Genomic DNA, 21950 nt, shown 5'->3' on the forward strand with positions numbered 1-21950 from the left:
AAAATATTAAAAAAAAAGAAATTAGCAAATACTATTTAAAATTGCTAAATAACACACTAGGATTATAAGTTTATTCTCTAGACCTGTAATGTCCTATATGGTATCATCAACCACGTGGGACTATTGAACATTTGTAATGTAGTCTGAATTGATACATGCTTTAACTATGAAATACACTTAAAATTTAAAAAATCAGAATTTAAAATAGCTCATTCATAGTTTTTATATTGAATATATGTGAAATGACAACCTTTTGGTTAGATGGGATTAAATAAAATACAGCATTAAAATTAATTTCACCCTTTTAAATATAACTACTACAGTAGTTAATTGTGACTCACATTATATTCCTATTGGATCAGACTGGTCTGGAATTTTAGAGCTAATCACTGCAGAGCACCAAAACCAAAAAATGTTATATTCATTCTTTCTGGTGATTAGGACAGGTGTGGGAGGAGGGAAAGACTTTGTGTTTTCATTTTGTGCCCTTTCGTATGGTCCAAATTTTTATAATCAGGTCCCTCTATGATTCATTGAGTAAACATTTGATAAAATACAAATAAAAGATAATGTGCAGTAAATAAAGATGATGGTACTTTTTAAAGAATAAATTAGGTGGGTGAACTAGAGGCAAAATCAAAAAAAACAAAGCCAGGAGAATAATGTAAATAAAACTCTAAAACGATATACCTTTCAGGGCACGTGAGCCGTTTAGCCAGTTGTCTGCCTTCAGCTCAGGTCATGATCACAGGGTCCTGGGATCGGGCCCTGAGAGTCTATTTCCTCTTCCTCTGCCCCCTCCTTGGCTCATACTCCCTCTCTCTCAAATAAATAGATCAACTCTTAAAAACAAAACAAAACATACAAACAAAATAATATACCTTTACAGTAAGATACTGAGTCAGTGAAGAAAGAAAACGGGATTAGAGAATTTGTACTTCAATAATACTATTGTCCCAGGGCGCCTGGGTGGCTCAGAGGTTTAAGCCTCTGCCTTTGGCTCAGGTCATGATCTCAGGGTCCTGGGATCGAGCCCTGCATCGGGCTCTCTGCTCCGCAGGGAGCCTGCTTCCTCCTCTCTCTCTGCCTGCTTCTCTGCCTACTTGTGATCTCTGCCTGTCAAATAAATAAATAAAATCTTTTAAAAAAAAAATAAAATAAAATAAAAAGAGGTTTGCTGACATAATTTTTATTGATGGATAGGTTTCTTTATTTGTGCAAATGAGACTTTAGTTTGGACCACCAAATATCACACTAAACACTTCACCCTAAACTGTCCCCCAAATATATTTCCATTTAAAATAGATTTTAAATCAGCAGCAATCATCTCAGTCAATTTAAAACAACTGCAGTGATTCCTGAAGCAAAATTATACATTGAATATCTCTTGCCTTTCAGATCAGCAAATCCCCAAAGACTCGCTATAAATCGCTCCGCTTCCATCCCGTAATGACTTGGGCAGAAACATTCTGAATTAAATGACGCTGTGGCGTGATTTATGTACATCTGGACTTTCAACCCAATGACTTCCCAGCACTCCATCAATCTTTATAAAGTCCTGGCAATGTACTTGAAAAGAATTGCAATGCCGTGAGTTAAAAGCGAAGGCTGGGTTTTTGCCAATGTGACAAGATAAGAAGCTGTGTGACCTGGCCCACGCTGGGTAGCCTGTGCTGGAGGAGTGATTGCACTTTGGGCTCAGAAGCCCCCTGAGCTCTGCTGCTTGCCCTCTGCAGTCAGCTGTCACAGCTTGACATGACTACTGCAGGGAAAGTTTGAGAGGAACTTCAATGCTGGGGCTTCTTTAATATTTCTTTTACGACATTAAGTTGAAGCTGCTGGAGCATGCTTGCATTTTTACTCTGTTAATTTATTCAGATAGGCGCCTCCCTAAACCTATACAATATAATTCAGTACATCTGAGGATTGTATTGTTGTTCCCAATATTAGGTAACTCTTTCTCCCTACGAAGGGATTAAACCTTCCAGGTCCACGACATCAGGCTTTGCTATGCGACTTGCTTTGGCCAATGAAATGTGGTCAGAAATGCTAGATGTGAGTTTGGAGCAAAAACTCTAGGAGCTGTTGTGGGATGTCACCATCATTCTTTTTCCAGAGCCAGGGGGCTGGCCTGTCCCAGATGGAGGCTGCTCATGCCACCTGAGTGGCCTCTGGATGGAAGAGCCAAAGTCAACCTACAATTGTCATATAAAATGAGCAAGAAGAAAATTCTGCTATTGTAAGATACTAAGGTCTGAGGGTAGAAGGTATCTTTTGTTACTGTAGCATAACTCAGTCCAAAGTGACTGATTAAAAAGTCAGTAACCTAGGGGCGCCTGGGTGGCTCAGTGGGTTAAGCCTCTGCCTTCGGCTCGGGTCATGATCTCAGGGTCTTGGGATTGAGCCCCGCATCAGGCTCTCTGCTCTGTGGGGAACCTGCTTGCCCCCCCCCCCCCGCCTGCCTCTCTGCCTACTTGTGATCTCTGTCAAATAAATAAATAAAATCTTTTTAAAAAAATCAGTATCCTTTATAGAAACTGTAAGAACCTTCCAAGCATGAATAAATCGAAAAAGGTCAGCAAACCTTTGGCCAATACGAGTGCTGTCTTATTTCTTGAGATTTTGATTTCTGCACTGCTGGTCTATCCTTTTTATTTGTCCTTTGGAAAATATTGGAGGTTGGGCATGTTGCTTTTAGAAATGCAAGGTGGCTGTTCCCAAAGGTGATCTCATACTCTCCCATTTTCTTGACAGAATGGAGGTAAGTCTGGACTCTTTAAAGATTTTATTTATTTATTTGACAGAGATCACAAGTAGGCAGAGAGGCAGGCAGAGAGGAAGAGAAGCAGACTCCCTGCTGAGCAGAGAGCCCGATGCGGGGCTCGATCCCAGGACCCTGGGATCATGACCTGAGCCGAAGGCAGAGGCTTTAACTCACTGAGCCACCAGGCGCCCCTGTACTCTTTAAAGTCTAGAGATTTCGCAGCACTTATCCGCTGATAACATTAAGCCAGCCACAGTAAAATTGTCAGGTGGGAGCTAATATCTGGGGAGGTTCCTGGGAGCAGAATAACTCAGTTTACTGGTCATGTGCAAAGACATATCTGTAGTAGACCAGCTAGACTGGTACAGTCCAGGCAGCATTTATATTCAAGGGGGATGTAATTTTTGACATATCTGGGGTTGTCCAAATCAAAATGGAATGCAATTCAGGGAAGGCCATCAGGTCATAAATCATTAAGACTTTAGCTGTAAATTCAATACCACATGTAATAGATTATTATATAAACTTCAATGCTCTTTTTGTCTTTAAAAATAACGATTGGGGCGCCTGGGTGGCTCAGTGGGTTAAAGCCTCCGCCTTCGGCTCAGGTCATGATCCCAGGGTCCTAGGATCGAGCCCCGCATCGGGCTCTCTGCTCAGCCGGGAGACTGCTTCCCTTCCTTTCTCTGCCTACCTCTCTGTCTACTTGTAAACTCTGTCTATCAAATAAATAAATTTTTTTAAAAATCTTTAAAAAAAAACAACGATTGAATGATTGCACGAGTCAGCCTGTCTGGGTTTTAATTACAGCGATGCTGATTACTAGTTGTATACCCTTGGGGAGCTACTTAAACTTTCCTGTACTTCAATGTCTTCTGTTAGGAAAGGAGGACAATAATATGACCTACCTCGTATGGCCATTGCAAGGATTATATGAGTTAAAGAGATAAAATGCTGAAAGAGTTCTGTAACTATTCAGTTAATGTAAGCTAACATCATTAGCTATTTTGCCTATCTCTAAAGGTTGCAAACTATGAGTTGCCTAAGAAAGAACTTCATAAAATTTATGAAGCATCATTTTTGTTGTTTCTTATTTTTTTAACTTGCTGTACAACATGACTTATTTTTCTTTGATTGTGATTCTTTGAAGGGTAGCGATAATTTAAGATGCTTACTAGATCATTTGATGAGACCAATACCTTCTAGTGAGACCATTGGAGTCAAAAATAATTTGTCTCCACAAATCAGTCTTAAAATGCATGCCAAATGCAGTAAAATCTCCACAATTTGGTTGATTAATTGCATCCAATTTTTATCCCAAGGTGACTTCCTTTCTGCACCTGGGTCTCTTTTCAAACCATGAAGACTTATTTCCGATAACTAAGATGATGAATCCCATCACAAAGGACAAAGAAAAAAATCCATTCTCCTTGCATAAAACAAGGCTTGAAAGATTCTTCATGATTTATTAACTACCTACATTGTCCTCTTTCCCTTCCCACAGCTAGTGCTCCTTGTGAGAACTATTTCAAATTTTACAAAACTTTATTGAAATTTGTCTGTCATTTTAGTTTAGGAAGTTAAAGAATTATTTCATCTGAATTCCCAGCCCCCTCAAATTACTATGGAATCCTTCTACCGAAAGTTGTAGAAATCAGATGCCCCCCCTCCCCAACACGCCTGGAGCTTTCCACTGTCCTCTATTTTTAAAGACCTCTGTCACAGCGTATATTTACTTCTGCACGTGGCTTAAGAAATCTTTTCAAGTCAGGGGAGAAATATCAGAGGTCTATTGAAATGGACATCTTTCCCCAGGTGCCTGGGTGGCTCAGTGGGTTAAAGCCTCTGCCTTTGGCTGGGGTCATGATCCTGGGATCCTGGGATCGAGCCCCACATCGGGCTCTCTGAGCAGAGGGCCTGCTTCCTCCTCTCTCTCTCTCTGTCTGCCTCTCTGCCTACTTGTGATCTCTGTCAAATAAATAAATAAAATATTTTAAAAAATAGACATCCTTCCTTAAAACATGTATGAAATGGACATGGTGTCTATGGCATTGGCCTTGGACAAAAAAATGGAGCAATTCAACTCAATAAATTAATGATAAGGTGATGGTTCAAGCTCAGACAGGAATTATGAGGAAACGACAATGTACTTCTTGAAGAATTCAGAAGCTGGGGGTGTGTTCTTGTCCTGCGGTTTTTCTGGCAAATATTTTCCCACAGCCTGTTCCTCTTTTTGTCTTTCTCGGGCATTCCACATAGCAATAGCACCACCTATTGGCCTATTCCACCTGCTCGCTTGCTGGTCTGAAGATTTGCTAACTACTGCCCTGACAGGTACAGAGAATGCAGCTTATGGTTTCCCTATTATCACCCACCTCTTGTTTCCTACTGAGTAGCTTTGTTATACAGCAGCTCTGGGGTTAGTTCAATAGCTCATGGCTATTAAAAAGACATTTTAAGATAAGCCATTTCTTAGCTCCTAAATTCTTTTGAAATTACAAATTGTAGAAGTACCGTAAGTAACAGATTCTTTAGTTTTTCTGTTGCAGTCACTATAGTGTGAATCAATGAGTCATCCTGGGATGCACATAAAGTGAACTACTTAATAACACTAGTTAATTAACCCAATTCAGTTTTATGTCCTCAACCCCAAGCATTGTTTCTGCTTGTAAGAACAGACATAAACAGTTATGAGTTCATATTAACTTCCTGTTTAAATGGAGCTGGAGAGTATCCTAGGTGCATGGACGCAAAGAATCTTAGAAGAACTTTATCAAGAGATTACTCATCAGGGTAAAGATCCTGCTTGCAGAAAGCATGGAAATTCTCTTTTATACCTATTTTTGCTGAATGGTGAAATTGATTGACCCGACCAAATCTACAAGTCAAGATTGTTTTAAAGCTGGGTGTAAAGATCCCCTGACCAAGACTGAATTCTGAAGAAATAAAGTGAGTGCCCAGTGTCACCACAGCTTCCTGATGTTTGACCCCAAAGAAGCAAATGGCTTGTCCACAATAACGAATGGATACGTTTGGGGAAAAAAAAGGGGGGGGGGGGAGAAGGAAAGAGTACAAGGACTATCAAACCATAGCGCGTCTATGTCAAGCCCAAAGCAGAGCCTGAGAAGGGGATCCATTCTCTCCAGGAAAATCCTGTAAAGCAGGGGATGCAGCAGGATAGCAAGAATGTGACCTTAAGTAAAGGCTAGTCTCACGCCTATGCCATCGCTGAGTTCTGGAGTAGATACCACATCACAAGTGTATATCCCCGTATTGGTCAGTCATTGGCTCTAAGTTTGTCCCTGGTTGCATAGAGGTAGACATAACTTCCCTGGCACGAAATGTCTTATAAGAGTTGAGGGCAATTCTCTGGAGAAAGAATGGCTGATAACCATTCGTTCATTAGTGTCTAATATTCACAGCAACTGGAAAATGAGCACTCTGGCTCCTCTGGGGCATCTGGGTAAAGAGCTTCTGGGTAGGATTCTCTAAGTGTGTTCCACAGTGCACCCTTTTGGTCTTAGTTTTATGCTTAAATGCATTCAAATTCATCATCGGTGAATTTGGGTTCTCTGTTCCTGGGTTATTTATTTTTATTAAACTCTGAAATGACTTGACTTGATCCTCAGGAATTTCCTTTTGCCAAATAGGTCCTTTTCCATGTAAGATAACAGGTTCCAGGGATTAAGGTGTGGGCATCTTTTGGGGTGGGGGTGGGGAGCATTACTCTGCCTAGCATAGAAACCAACATATATCCTGGTGAAATTTCAGAAGTTAAGGGTAAAAAAATCACATGGGAATCACAGGCAGGAAAGGTAAGTGACACACATAGGCAGGATGGCTTGTATACTTGAAATGTTAAGGACAATTTAGGGGGGTATAAAATTCTTGAGTCCCAATTTTTCCTTCTCAGCAGTTTATAAATATTGCCTTAGTCTTCTTTTGCTATTTCCAGAGAAACTATGAGGTAAACTAACTTTTCTTTTGTATGTCACTTACCTTTGTCACTTTACCTTTTGTCACTGCCTTAATACAGTGTCAACCATTACTTCATCTCCTCTGTAGGTCTTCCATATCTATCAACTACCCTACAATCATTTTCTTTGTTCTTTTTCATTTTGTTTTGTATGATATTCTCAAACTTGACCAACATGATCCCAGTCACATTTTTAGTAGTGATGTTTCAACATTTGTTACTACTAATATGCCATTTGCTTCAATAACATTTTATATTTCCATTCCATTTTTTCCTTAGACTCAGTCAATTAATTTTTCATCTCCTTCTGTTGTCTTGCAATATCCTTAAACTTGTGCATATTTCATTTGATTCCAGACTGTTTTTCCTTTTTCTTTTCTTTCTTTCTTTTTTGAGTTGTCATGGCACATATCATTTTTTAAATTAACATATAATGTACTATTCGTTTCAGGGGTACAGGTCTGTGATTCATCAGTCTTATACAATTCACAGCACTCACCATAGCCCATACCCTCCCCAATGTCCATTCCCAGTCCACCTATCCCTTTACCCCCTTCCCCTCCAAAACCCTCAGACTGTTTCCTGAGATTAAGAATCTCTTATAGTTTGTCTCCCACTTTGGTTTCAACTTGTTTCATTTTTCCCTCCTTCCTCTATGATCCTCTGTCTTATTTCTCAAATTCCTCATATCAGTGAGATTATATGATACTTGTCTTTCACTGATTGACTTATTTTGCTTAGTATAATACCCTATAGTTGAATCCACATCATTGCAGTTGGCAAGATTTCACTTTTTTGCGGGCTGCATAATATTGCATTTGTGTGTGTGTGTATGTGTGTGTATATATATATATATGAATGGAGATATATATATCACATTTTCTTTATCTAATATATATATATATATATATATATATATATATATATACACATCTTCTTTATCCATTCATCTGTTGATGGACATTGGACATCTAGGTTCTTTCCATGTTTGGCTATTGTGGATATTGGTGCTATAAACATTGGAGTGCACATGCCCCTTTGGATCACGACATTTGTATCTTTAGTGTAAATATCCAGTAGTGCAATTGTTGGGTCATAGGGTACTCTATTTTCAACTTTTTGAGGAACCACCATACTGTTTTCCAGAGTGTCTGCACCAGCTTGCATTCCCACCAACAGTGGAAGAGGGTTCCCCTTTCTTCACATCCTCGCCAACACCTATCATTTCCTGACTTGTTAATTTTAGCCATTCTGACTGCTGTCAGGTGGTATCTCACTGTGGTTTTGATATATATTTCCCTGATGCTGGGTGATGTTGAATGAAAACTTTTTCATGTGTCTGTTGGCCATTTGTATGTCTTCTTTGGCAAAATGTCTGTTCATGTCTTCTGCCCATTTCTTGATTGGATTATTTGTTCTTTGGGTGTTGAGGTTGATAAGTTCTTTATAAGTTTTGGATATTAGCCCTTTATCTGATATGTCATTTGCAAATATCTTTTCCCATTCTCTCAGTTGTCTTTTGGTTTTGTTGACTGTTTCCTTTGCTGTGCAAAAGCTTTTGATCTTGATGAAGTCCCAATCGTTCATTTTTGCCCTTGCTTCCCTTGCCTTTGGCAATGTTTCTAAGAAGAAGTTGCTGCAGCTGAGGTCGGAGAGGTTGCTGTCTCTGTTCTCCTCAAGGATTTTGATGGATTCCTTTCTCACATGGAGGTCCTTCATCCATTTGGAGTCTATTTTTGTGTGTGGTGTAAGGAAATGGTCCAGTTTCATTCTTCTGCATGTGGCTGTCCAATTTTCCCAACACCATTTGTTGAAGAGACTTTTTTCCATTGGATGTTGATGTATTTCTTTGATTTTGTTATTAATTGGTTTATATAGGTAGCTGTTCTCATGTTCGGGGCATACAGATTTAAAATTGTTAGATTTCTTGTTGGATAAACCCTTTAAGTATGATATAGTGTCCTTCCTTATTTTTTAATTATAGCCTTTGGCTTAAAATCTAATTTGTCTGAAATAAGGATTACCACCCCAGCTTTCTTTGGATGTCCATTAGCATGGTAAATTGTTTTCCACCCCCTCACTTTAAATCTGGAGGTGTCTTTGATTCTGAAATGAGTTTCTTGCAGATGGCATATCAGTGGGTCTTGTTTTTTTCATCCATTCTGATACCCTGTGTCTTTTGATTGGGGAATTTAGCCCATTTACATTCAGGGTAACTACTGAAAGATATTAATTTAGTGCCATTGTATTATCTGTAATGTGACTGTTACTGTATATTGTCTCTACCTTTCTGCTCTGTTACTTTTAGGCTCTCTCTTTACTTAGAGGACCCCTTTCAGTATTTCCTGTAGGGCTGGTTTGGTGTTTACAAATTCTTTTAGTTTTTGTTTGTCCTGGAAGCTTTTTATTTCTCCTTCTATTTTCAATGACAGCCTAGCTGGATATACTCTTCTTGGCTGCATATTTTTCTCATTTAGTGCTCTGAATATATCATGCCAGTCCTTTCTGGCCTGCCAGGTTTCTGTGGTTAGGTCTGTTGACAATCTAATATTTCTACCATTTTATGTTACAGACCTCTTGTCCTGAGCTGCTTTCAGGGTTTCCTCTTTGTCTCTGAGACTTTTAAATTTTATTATTAGATGATGGGGTATGGACCTATTTTTATTGATTTTTGAGGGGACATTCTCTGGATTTTAATGCCTGTTTCTTTCCCCAAATTAGGGAAGCTCTCTGCTATAATTTGCTCCAATATACCTCCTGCCCCTCTCTCTCTTCCTTCTTCTTCTGGGAACCCAATTATTCTAATATTGTTTCATCTTATGGTATCACTTATCTCTTGAATTCTCCCCTCATGGTCCAGTAGTTGTTTATCTCTCTTTTCTCAACTTCTTTATTCTCCATCATTTGGTCTCTTATATCACTAATTCATTTATTCTAGCAGCAAGGGCCTCCATTTTTTATTGTACCTCATTAATAGCTCTTTTTATTTCAACTTGGTTAGATTTTCGTTCTTTTATTTCTCTAGAAAGGGATTCTCTGGTATCTTCTGCGCTTTTTCCAAGCCCAACTATCATCTTTATAATCTTCATTCTGAACTCTAGTTCTGACATCTTAATGTCCATATTGATTAGGTCCCTAGCCATCAGTACTGCCTCTTGTTCTTTTTTTTTTTTTTTGAGGTGAGTTTTTCTGCCTTGTCATTTTGTCCAGAGAAGAATAGATGAAAGAGAGAACTAAATGCTAAAAGGGTAACAATGACCCCAGAAAAATGGGTACTAACCAAATCAGAAGAGATCCAAAACTAGAGGGAGGAAAAAAAAAAAAATATATATATACACACACACACACACACACACACACATATATATATATATATATATATATATATATATATATCTACCTATAGATATATCTATATATAATTAAGCTGGTGAATAGGACAGAGCCACACACTTGATTTTGGGTGTATTTTAGTCTGTTAGAGGCAACTGCCTCCCAAAATTTTAAAGAAAAAAAATTTATATACATACAAAAATAAGGGTAAACATAATGAAGGGATGGACTATGACTGTAAGATGAAAATTTTAACAAGATTTTTTTTAAAAGAATTGATAAAAAGATGGTTGAAAAAAGAAAGAAAAAATTAAAAAAAAAAGAAAAGGAGAGAATGTGATCAGGCTGGAGGCTAGACAAAGGCATACACTAGATTTAGGGCATATTTTGGTCTGTTAGAAGAAACTGTATCCCAAAATTTTAAAGAATAAAAAACTTATATGTACACAAAAAATAAGGTTAAATACAATGAATATGACTATAAAATGAAAATTTTACAATATTTTAAGAAGATTTTATTTATTTATTTGATAGACAGAGACACATTGAGAGAGGGAGCACAAGCAGGGGAAGTGGGAGAGGGAGAAGCAGGCCCCTGCAGAGCAGGAAGCCCAGTGAGAGGCTCGATCCCAGGACCCTGGGATCAGGACCTGAGCCTAATGACTGAGCCACACAGGCACCCCTTAAAAAAGATTTTATAAAGGTATTGATAAGATGTTAGTTAAAAATAGGGAAGAGGAAAATTTCAAAAAAATCAAAAAAGAAAAAATAACAAACATTTAAAAACTTTAACTTTGAAAGACTAAAGAATCATGGAGGGAAAAGCCATGAATTCTATGTACTGTATTCCCCTAGCACTGGTGTTGTGTAGTCCTCATTGATCAGTGAACTTGGCCTTGGCTGGGTGTTCTTGCTGATCTTCTGGGGGAGGGGCCTGTTGTAGTGATTCTCAAGTGTCTTTGCCTGAGGCCGAATTGCACCGCCCTCACCAGGGGACAGGTTAAGTGATCTGCTTATGTTCACTCTCAGGAGCTTTTGTTCCATGAACACTTTCCATAGAGCTTTGGAGGCTGAGAGTGAATATGGCGGCCCCCTAATCTCTGGCCTGGAGGAGCCAAGAACTCGGGGCCCCACTCCTTAGTGCGCACTTTGAGAAAAGCGCTCAATCACTCCCCCTCCCTGGTCTCCAGCCCCTCTCTGAGCTCATGTGGCCTGTGATTGAGCACTTCTATCTCTGGCACAGGGCCCCGCCTGGAGTCTCCAAACCCAGCAGATTCCTGCACTGCTCCCATGCCACTCCCCAGTGCAGGAAAGTGAGCCTCTCTGAATCTGCCACTTGTGGGGTCCCTGCTGGAAGAGCAGTGGCCTGACTTTGCCTTGGATCCTGGTTTAAGGTAACCCCGAGCCCACTCCTCAGCTCCATCTTTGCCCCTTGCTTCCCCACTCTGATACCTGAGAGCTTTGCCACACTGAGACACCCCCAGTCTTTCTGTGACCCTGAGGGTCCTGAAACTACACTGACTGAGTGAGCATTCCACCCTTTGCTTAGCCACTGGAGCGACATCCCTCCATGGAGCAGACTTCTAGAAGTTCTGATGTTGTGCTCTGCTGCTCTCTCACTTGCCAGTGGCCAGCTGATGGAGGCTCCCTATCCCCACAGTAGCTCTTCTGGTATATGGCCTCGGATTCACTTCTCTGCACATCCTACCTTCCAGTAAGTAGTCGCTTTTCTGTCCATAGAATTGCTACTAGTCTTCTCTTGGATCTCCTGTTGAGTTTGTAGGTGTTCAGGATGGGTTGTTAACTATCTATCTTAACTCCTGGGACCCAATGAAACTTGGGTCCCTACTCCTCCACCATCTTGCTCCCTCCAACCATTTCTTTTTAAAATATGGAGAACGAGGGGCACCTGGGTGGCTCAGTGGGTTAAAGCCTCTGCCTTCGGCTCAGGTCATGAACCCAGGGTCCTGGGATCGAGCCCCACATCAGACTCTCTACTCAACAGGGAGTCTGTTTCCTCTTCTCTCTCTCTCTGCCTGCCTCTCTGCCTACTTGTGATCTCTGTCTGTCAAATAAATAAAATCTTTAAAAAATATAGGAGAACAATATCTCTCCCTGGGAGTCCTCTTGTGGAATATTTTGTTCACCTACTTTTTACTTAAATTCTTTCATTCCCTCATCTTTATTTGGTAATATCTATGAAGAGCTGTCACACTTTGTTAAATTAACATTTCTTAAGTGGAGCACAGGGTGCTGGTGATAAGCTGCTCAACAAGAGACCACAAAAGAAATTGAAATAGAGAAGTTTGTTACTCAGAGGTCCTGGAGGAAGAGCAAAACATACTTCCAGGAGCCTTGGGTGGTGAGGTCAAGGCAGGGTGCAAACAAAGAACAAGGAAGGACTTGGCGCACATGCCTTTATTAGGATCTGTGGTTGGAGTGATTTAAGGTTTCTAGGCTAAGGCTGGATTGGTTAATTCAAACACAAAGAGCAGGGTTTTATCTAAGGAACACATGAGGCATACCAGACCTGGGAGGCAAAGCAGACTGTTCACCACAAGGACTTGGGGAAATCACATCAGAAACTTGCATTTGCTTGTAATAATTCTGAGCGCTGCTATCTAAGGCATGTGTCTGCATGCAAGGGCTAGTGTCCATTAAGGTAACTACAGGCCACCTTACCAAACAGGATGGATGCTGAGGTAGCAATGGTCTGGAATAACTTAGCTAAACTCTGCGAACAGATCTCAAGCTGGTCCCTAGCTCTCATTTTGATTAGAGATGGCTAGATGATGGATAATACTGTAGCAGGGGAGGAAGAAGTGCTCTGGGACAGTTGCAGTTCTACTAAGATCTGTTCTTTCCAGCATCCTCTCAAGAAATATGTTTGTCCTTGGGCCTTACAAGTGTATCCCACAACTAAATTCCTGAAATCTAATTTCTCATTGAAAACTCACATTCTCTTCCTTTAGCATTGCAAGCAGAATTCTTGCATGTAGTATCACGACTGTGGTAATGCATTGTCATTTTAGTTCAGATTTGGATAGTTTGGGGCACTGTATTTCTTAGTCTGTGATTTGAGGTTTTAGCTCCATTGTTCTCGTCTTTATTTTTACATTTTCTTAAACTGTGTTTGTGTGTTTATTTATTTTAAGTAATCTCTACACCCAACATGGGGCTTGAATTTACAACCCCGAGGACCAGAGTTACATGCTCTTCTGATTGAGCTAGCTAGGCAACATGCTTTATTTATTTATTTATTTTTACATTTTAAAAACTAAGTATATAATTCACATATCATAAAATTCACCCTTTTGAAGTATAAAACTCATTAGGGTTGGGTTTTGGGGTGGCTTTTTTTGGGGGTATATTAATGATATTATATAAGCATTACCACTATCTAATTCCAAAACATTTTATTGCCTCCAAAAGAAACTTTATATCTGTTAGCAGTCACCCTATTAGATCCCCTCCCCCAAGTCCCTGAAAACCTTTACTCGAATATCTCTATGGATTTGCTCATTTTAGAAATTTCATAGAAGTGGAATCCTAAATACGTGATTTTCTATGTCTGGTTTCTTTAACTTTGCCTGTTTTCATGGGTCATTCACGCTGCAGCATGAATCAATAATTTATCTTTATTGCCAAATAATACTTCATTGTGTGGATAATACCACATGCTCTTCGTCCATCCATTTTCTGAGGGACATTCCGGTTGTTTCCACTTTGGGACTGTTATGAATAGTGATGCTATGAACTCAATGTGTAAACTTTCGTATAGACATGCTCTCAGTTTTGTGGGGTAGTCTTTTCTCTTTATAGACGGGATGTTTTTCTCTCTGTTTATTATTCTTTTTCTGGTGTGTTTCAAGAGAAGTGAAATAAAAATGCTTTTACTCTTCCATTCTTAATCAGAAATAATCTTATCTAAACCAAAGACATGAAAACTGAAGTCCAAAGAACTTACACAAATTGCTCAGAGGCACCAGGTAACAACAGAGCTGAGAACAGAGGTCTCTTTTTGAATTTAGGAAGGCAATTTGTTCCCATTTGCCCTTCTGTTTCCATAATAACTTGATTTCCTTTTTCTACTCAATTCTTTAGTTAGCTATTGCTGCATAACAAAATCCCTCAATACTTAGTGATATAAAACATCAGCCATTTATCAATTCTCATGGGTCTTCAAGTCAACTGGGTGGTTTTGCCGATTTGAGCTGGGCTCAGTGGGGCTCCCTCATTCAGCTTGGTCAGCTGCTGGTCTGTGAGGTAATTTATTGGTTGTTGCTGTACTCCTTGACACACTGGGGATCTTGGCTGGGATGATTTATCACTGCTTCTCATGGCCTGTCATCCTCCAGGGCAGACCAGGTCTTGTTCTCATGGCAAAGCAGGGTTCCAAAAGAGAGAAAAAAGTACATGAATTTTCTTGAGCCTCAGACCTGGCAGACTATAACTTCCCCTAAACTGTATTGGCCCAAAGAAATTAGCAGATCAGGCCCAGATTCAAGGGTGGAAGAAAGAGCTTCCCCCCTCCCAGGGAGGGGTTGTAAGCTCACACTACAAAGAGTATGGCTTCGGGGGTGGTCATTTTGCAATCACTCTACCGCCATCTTGCACTAAGAATTACCTTTTAATGATTCCATAAAAGTTGCCAAGGAAGTGACAGAAAATAGTTCAAAAAAAATAAAATTAACACTAGGGATAGACTTCTTACTGGAGTAAGATACCTATTTAGGACTTTCTTCTAGACATACTAGTATGCATGCATGCTGACTTCAAATCTATCCTCTCATTCTCCTGATCTCCACCCCTGTTTTGGTGGTAACTGATCTATAGCATGGCCTTTCTGCCTTTCCAAATGTTTCCCATGCTTCAAGTGTCAACTTCAGACTCTCATTAGCATCCAGTGTTCCGCTTATAACACACTCATATAACAAATGTACTTGTCTGCCCACCATATTTCTGCCCCACTGGACTAAAAACTCCTTGAGAACAGAGCTATTGCCTAATGCAATTTTGAATCATCAGGCCCAGTGCCTAACACATAGAAGAAGTATAATAAAAGTTTGTGGAATTTATAAACTAATGGATGAAGCCCTCACTGCCCTCTTCAGCACATTGTGATTTTTCTCCTATGATTCATCTTATGAATTGTCTTTATCATTCACTGCAAACTTTTCCCTTCATGATAATGTACCATATTGCAGATATATACATACTTATATGTACGTACACAAACACATATATCTTTGTGTATATAGCCATATGAATACATATATACACACATATTTTTATGTCTTATGTGGTTATTTAGTTATTTAATTGCTATTTAGCTTAATTAACTACCTCATCACAAATAATACTTTTTTATTAAAGTATAGTTGACATGCAATATCTTATTGATCTTAGGTGTACAACCTAGTGATTCACCATTTGCATACATTACAAAATGCTTGCCATGGAAAGTCTAGTTACCATCTGTCACCATACCTGTTATTACAACATGTTATTACAGTAATGTTTTTACAACATTATTGACTATATTCCCTAATGTTGCTTCCTACCAACCAGTAAGGATACATAAGCCCTTGCAAGATAAGTAAGTTGAGGATCAGATAGCTTAAGAAACTTGCTCAGACTTTAGTGCTGGGTAGTGGTGGACCTAGCTTTCAACTCTAGGTCTATTGAACATGAAGCCATTTTATGTTTTCATTAAAACCCTTCAAAGGACTCACCTTAAAACTAGAGGTTTCTACCTTTTGATTTCCAGTTATAGGATAAATAAGTTTTGGAAGTGTAATGTACAACATAATGACTATAGTTAACATTGCTGTGTGGTACATATGAAAATTGCTTAGAGACTATGATGCTTGGGTGGCTCAGTCACTTAAGTCACTTCAGCTCAGGTCATGATCCCAGCGTTCTGGAATCAAGTCCTGCATCAGGCTCCTTGCTCATCAGGGAGCCTAATTCTCCCTCTGCCTGTTGCTCCCCATACTTGTGCTCTCTCACTCTCTCTGACAAATAATTAAATAAAATCTTAAAAAAATTGCTTAGAGACTAAACCCTAAAAGTTGTTATCACAAGAAAAACTATATGAGGTGATGTTAACTAAACTTATTGTGGTAATCATTTTGCAATATATGGATGACAAGTTATTATACTGTACCTTTTATACTTATACAATGATCATATCAATTATATCTCAATGAAACTACAAGAAAAGTCCCAATATTATTGACTATATTCCCTGTGCTAAACTTTTCATCCCTGTGATTTGTTTTGATTATAACTCACTCTAATTCCTCATTTATATTCAACTTTTTATAAAAAGAATTTGAGGTGACATATTTTTCAGAGATACAAAGTGGGTCATTATAAGTAAATATTGAAAAAAATGGAGGAACAATTTTAAGGTAGCAACATTCTAGAAATCTGATATATTGAAGTTGCTTTAGCAATTATGGTAAATAGGAAAGCAAAACTAGAAACTTCATTTTCAGAGAAACTTTTAGGAGTTTATATGGCTTCTTATAAGAGGACTGTCACAGAATATTATAGATGTCATCTATAAACGTAGTTTTGTAGCATAAGCAAAAACGTGTTTCACATGACTATTTCTCATACTGACCTTCAATTAAACCTGAAGTATTAAACCACAGATTAATGACAGTTTTCTGTGGAGAGCTAACTAGCTTAGGAGAATTTCTTTCTGGGATATACCAACTCAACATAATGATAAGGTTTTAAGAATATAAGCTAGGACAGAATTCCCAGTTCTTGAAAAATTTGCCCTCGAGTTTCTACTCTGTTGCCTGCTATTGGAAGGTTTCCAAGACCAACATACTTGACAGTGAACGCCCTAAAACATGCCAGAAATGTAGGTTTTCAACACTAACTAAATTTTGATCTGCAATAAAGTTTAGATACAGATTACCAGGAGATAATACTGATTATTATGAAAACAAATTTCATGTTGTAGTTTCACCACAGAATATAAGAGAGTCAAGAAAATGTTTCTAATGTATATTTAACTGGACATGTCTTCTCTCATGTCTAAATCATATATTTTTCAAGAGAAAAGTTATTCTTATTTTCCATAATTTAATAATGCAGTCACTTAATCTATGTTGAATGAATGAAGACATTGGGAGATAGGATTTCGCCAGAATGGAGCCACTGTTGATGGTAGAGATCTATGGAACTAGGAAGATTACTGTGTTGGTTATTTTCTTATTCCCCATCCATTCTCAGCCTTCTCCCCTCTGCTCTGTGTCTCAGGAGGCTGATCATTCTGGATTACATTAGCTGCTTCTCTTGTCATATGGTGCTTTTCTGAATTTGACCAGTGGGAAGCTGCCAGAGATCACAAGGAGAAAAGAGCTCAGAGCATTCCTTCCCTATTCTCTGTTGTCTTTAGTTATTCAGTTCTGGAATTGGCTGAGTCCATCAATAATTAGAGGGGTTACCCATCTTCCATGGCTCCATTAGTAACATCATCAATGTTCCACAAACTTTGAAGCCTATGGATGATAGCAGCTTCTCATTGTTGCCAGTCTCTGCATGCTTCAGCCCTCCTTGTTGGTTCTTTTAATGCTGCCCATTCCCCCGTAAATAGTATTTTTGTTGAATCATCTGGAAAAAAGTGCTTTTTCTTTGTAGAACTTTGGTTAAAATAGTAGAAGATATTATACTATGATCAAATAGGAGTTTGCAATAGATTATTTTTAAGTTAAGGGAAATAGTGATGAATTTAGATATTATTTTAAGATTATGTAACCTTGTTGTCTATCTAGAAAATGAAGGTAGATCTCAAAATATTTGCTTGACCACCATAGAGGTGAAATGTGAGTGGAAGGCAAGATTGAGGTATCACAATGAAAAAATTAGTGGGAATAAAGATTCAGGTCAGCCCCAACCTGGGTGTGAGCCAAGGGGTGTGTGTGTGAGTCAGATTAGGTGAAGGGGCTAGAAAATCTGGATATTTGTTTTCCCACAGAATATGTTTGAGTGGGTCATTGAATTTTATGTAGAAATCGGGATTAAAATCATATGAAGCACTTTTTAAACTTCACAATTTGTGACAAGTGTAAAAAATGGTAAAAACTCAAGGAGAATTATCTGGCAAGATGGTGGCCACAAGGAGAAGCTTGTTTTTTTCAGCAGCCAGAATATACCCGCTTTTGCCTCTCTCCCAGGACCTGACATTACAAAGGCTATCAAGACCATCATTTAGAAGAACTATAAAGTAGACAAATTTTTCTTTGTAACTCTGCAACTTCATCTTCAAAGAGTGATTTAATCAACAGATCAAGTTAATTTAGGGCAAGAGAAAAGGGCCTTAACCTAAAACCATCAGCAGCTCTTTGATAGACTCCAGACTTCTTCTGTGTGATCTGCTTCCCCTCCTCGTTAATATTCCTTCCTTCCCAAGGTTCTAGTTAGGATTAAACGATGTTACAGGCAAACCCCCAACATTGTTCTTGGGCCAGAGAGGACAACAAGTAATTTTATTTTTCTGACCTGTTGTGAGGGACCATGGCAATCAGCCTGAGGACACAAACCTGAGTTTGAATTTAGCCTCTGCCTTATTTGCTATAAGTTCTTGAGAAAGTTACTTACCTTCCTGAGTTTCAGTTCCTCAACAAAAAATGCAAGATCTTTTACACACTAGTGTGAGAAGATATGTAATCCACATATAATAAATTCTGTGCCCCTCTGAGCCACCTGATCTCATCAAGATATCTAATTCCATCAGATTGTTGACTAGGAATAAATGAGATAATACATGTGAGCTTCCAGACAATCTCAGTGTATGTTCATCTTACATGATGAACCCTTCGCCCAACCCTTGATTGTGGTCAAGAGTGATAGGGGACAGGCCATAGCAGTAGGAAGGGAGACTCCTGCATAATGAAACTGAGAACAGTAAGCCCACCAGACCAAGTGACATTTCACTTGGCCCTTAAAAAGTAAAAAGTTTTAAAAATGGATGTGGGTAAAAGTTAGGCAGAAAGATGGAGAACATACAAGAACATATTTCAAACTGACTACAATCTAGGGTTCTTTTTGAGAAATAATAGGAGAAATACCTGAGGATGATGGGTGAGGCCAAACTGTGGGTGTCAAACTTGAATAGAAGACAAAAATAGGATTTTCGTCATTAAAGAAAGAGCCATGGAGAACTCTTAAGGAGTTCAAAGGTCTGACTGTGTTGGGTATAAGCAGGAAGTCAGATGTGAAGTTGGATCATATGGATTTGACATTTTGAATGAAGTTACTCAGTTCACTTATTTTTTAAATAGATTTTATTTATTTATTTGAGAGAGATGGGAAAGCGCAGAGGGAGAGTGAGAAGAAGGACAGAGTCCTCGCTGAACAGAGAGACTGACATGGGACTAGATCCCAGGACCCTGAGATCATGACCCGAGCTGAAGGCGGGCACTTAACTGACTGAACCACCCAGGCTCCCCATTCAGTTCATTTACTGAAATGGGGGAGGAGTGTGTGGCATCCCTCTGAGTCTCATAAATACAAGTAAGATGAGCGGGGTGGGTGGTGGGGAGAGGAAAGATTATTTTACCAGCAGTTATGTCCTCGAGGTCAGTATGGAAAAGGCATTGGAGTGACTTACAAGTATGTCATAGAAAACATTCTATAGGTTCCTTTTTGCATGTTCTTCTCCATTTGCCTACCTTCCACTCCAACCTAATTGATTTTCTTCCTTCTCTGCCCTTGCTGTGTGCCCTGGGGGAAGGGCTAATGATTACTATGGACTTCCTGGCCCAGAACCCATTATTTTCTGGCTTTTGGTTAGATTTTGAAGGCAGCAGTAGGACACAGAATGGTGGATGAAGGAGAGAAGTCAGAGTATGACCTGTGCCAAAACAGACACTAGTTTTTGTTTGTAGAGTGGAAAGAAACCCACCATTGACTATTGTTACCTTTGGGGAGGGGGTTAAAGAATGAGATCTAGGGGATTTCTGATGGAAAGGGACTGTGTAATGTTTTATTTGTTTCTCAAAGTAAGCATAACTAAATATTAACAATTGCTAATTCTGGATGATGACCATGTGAGTGTTTTGCCCTGTTTTTAAAATCATACTCAGTAACTTTTAATTTATAAAATTAAAAAAATCAAATAACAGAAGTGAAGTCAATTCTTTGGCAATGGGAACAGATAGGAAAAAAAAAAACAACAAGAAAAAAGCAGGAGCTGATTCAGGCTGCTGACTGTGCATTGAAGGGGGAAGAAGAAGGTGATATTAGGATCTGATCCCTTCTGCTCTCTGCACCAGTGCACCCATTACCCTCTGTTGCAAAAGCTGGCTGCAAACAGCTCACAGTTGTCCTCTCCTCTGGACAAGTCCTTCATCCTGCAATCCTTGAGCTATGCTGCAGGAGACCTGAGGTCCAGCTTTACTCAGTTGTTCCACTCTTCTCAAGACCTGAGTGAATAGCTATTGGTATGGCAGTTGATATGTCCATGGGCATTGTCATCTCAAGTATTTTACTGTCTTCCAACAGTTAAGATAATATCTATGCTCCTTTCATGAAAAAGAAAAAAAATCTCACCCAGTGAGTTTGGGGTGTGTGTGTGTGTACAGGATTGGATAAAAGTTGTCTAAAATAATTAAAAATAAATCTAAACCGCAAAAAGTAAAGATTTCCTATTCTTATCATATATCACCATCTGATCTCAATCAGCTAAATTCCTTAATATGAAACAAACACACCATGCCACACTTAGAAAAATAAAAATGCAGAATGCCATGGACCAGGCGATGTCAGCACACTCAATGGTGTGAATTTATTCCCCCTAAAATCATAATCCCCTGATGGTCCACAGACAGAAGATCTGAAATCTGAAGAGGAGCTGGGCCCTATATGTGAGGGAAGCTGAGTGTACTGCCCAGCAGAGAAGGCTGCATCTGCCAGAGACACAGGCTGCTGCAGTTGCCAAGGGCAGGCCTAGGGCACCTGTATCCAGGTAGAAAAAAGCTATGTCCAAAGGCTCTTCCCCTTGCTGCCTGGGAAACCCTAACAAGAAGTCCTTGCCTCTGCTCAGATTTTTGATTATTTTCATATGGTCTAAAAACTAGACAAAATGGGATGGGATTCCCAGTTCCCACATTGGCTGGCCAATGGGTCGTGAGTAAATTACTTAACCTCTCTGGTCTTCCATTTCCTTGCATGGAGAGTGCAATTACTATAAGTTTTCAATGAAATCATGCATTAGATGAGTCCATATGAAGCATGAAGTCAAGATTAGTGCCTTTTCCCTGAGCTAACAAGGCTTGGCTTGGCCTTGATGACAATACCCGTTGCTCACCTGGCCAGGGCCTACCATAATGCCCCCAAAAATGGGATGTAGAGAATGCCTGGATTCTCCCCAGCAGAGTGTCCTGTCCTTCCACACCCGTGAGGGTTCGAGATTTGCACATGTTGACAACAGCCTTCACTACTCTGAAATGTAACATGACTAGGAACAGAAGCCGAAAGGAAGCTACGGTCTGGTTTTTTGGTACCATCCCAAAACATTTCATCTCCTAAAACAATTTTTTAAAACCTATGTGCCCCCTAATTTGAGAGCTTGTAGTTGCCTCTATCCTCCGTCTATATATAAAGCAGCACAATCACTATCGTTTATCCCCAGCCGAGTTTGAAAATAATGTCGTGGAAGGAAATCCAATTCCCTTTGCTTTCTCAGCCCATTCCAGAGCAGCTGCATGTTTGCCTGATATAAAACATTTAGTGGCAAACAAACTGGTTGATGTTATCTCATGTAATTTCAGGATATTGCTTCATTAGTGGAGCAAATGGAAATTGACTCTTTCTTTCCTAATATCTCACATACACCTTACCCCAAGTTTATTC

This window comes from Meles meles, chromosome 16 (genome assembly GCF_922984935.1).
Source record: "Meles meles chromosome 16, mMelMel3.1 paternal haplotype, whole genome shotgun sequence".
NCBI classification, from domain to species: domain Eukaryota; kingdom Metazoa; phylum Chordata; class Mammalia; order Carnivora; family Mustelidae; genus Meles; species Meles meles.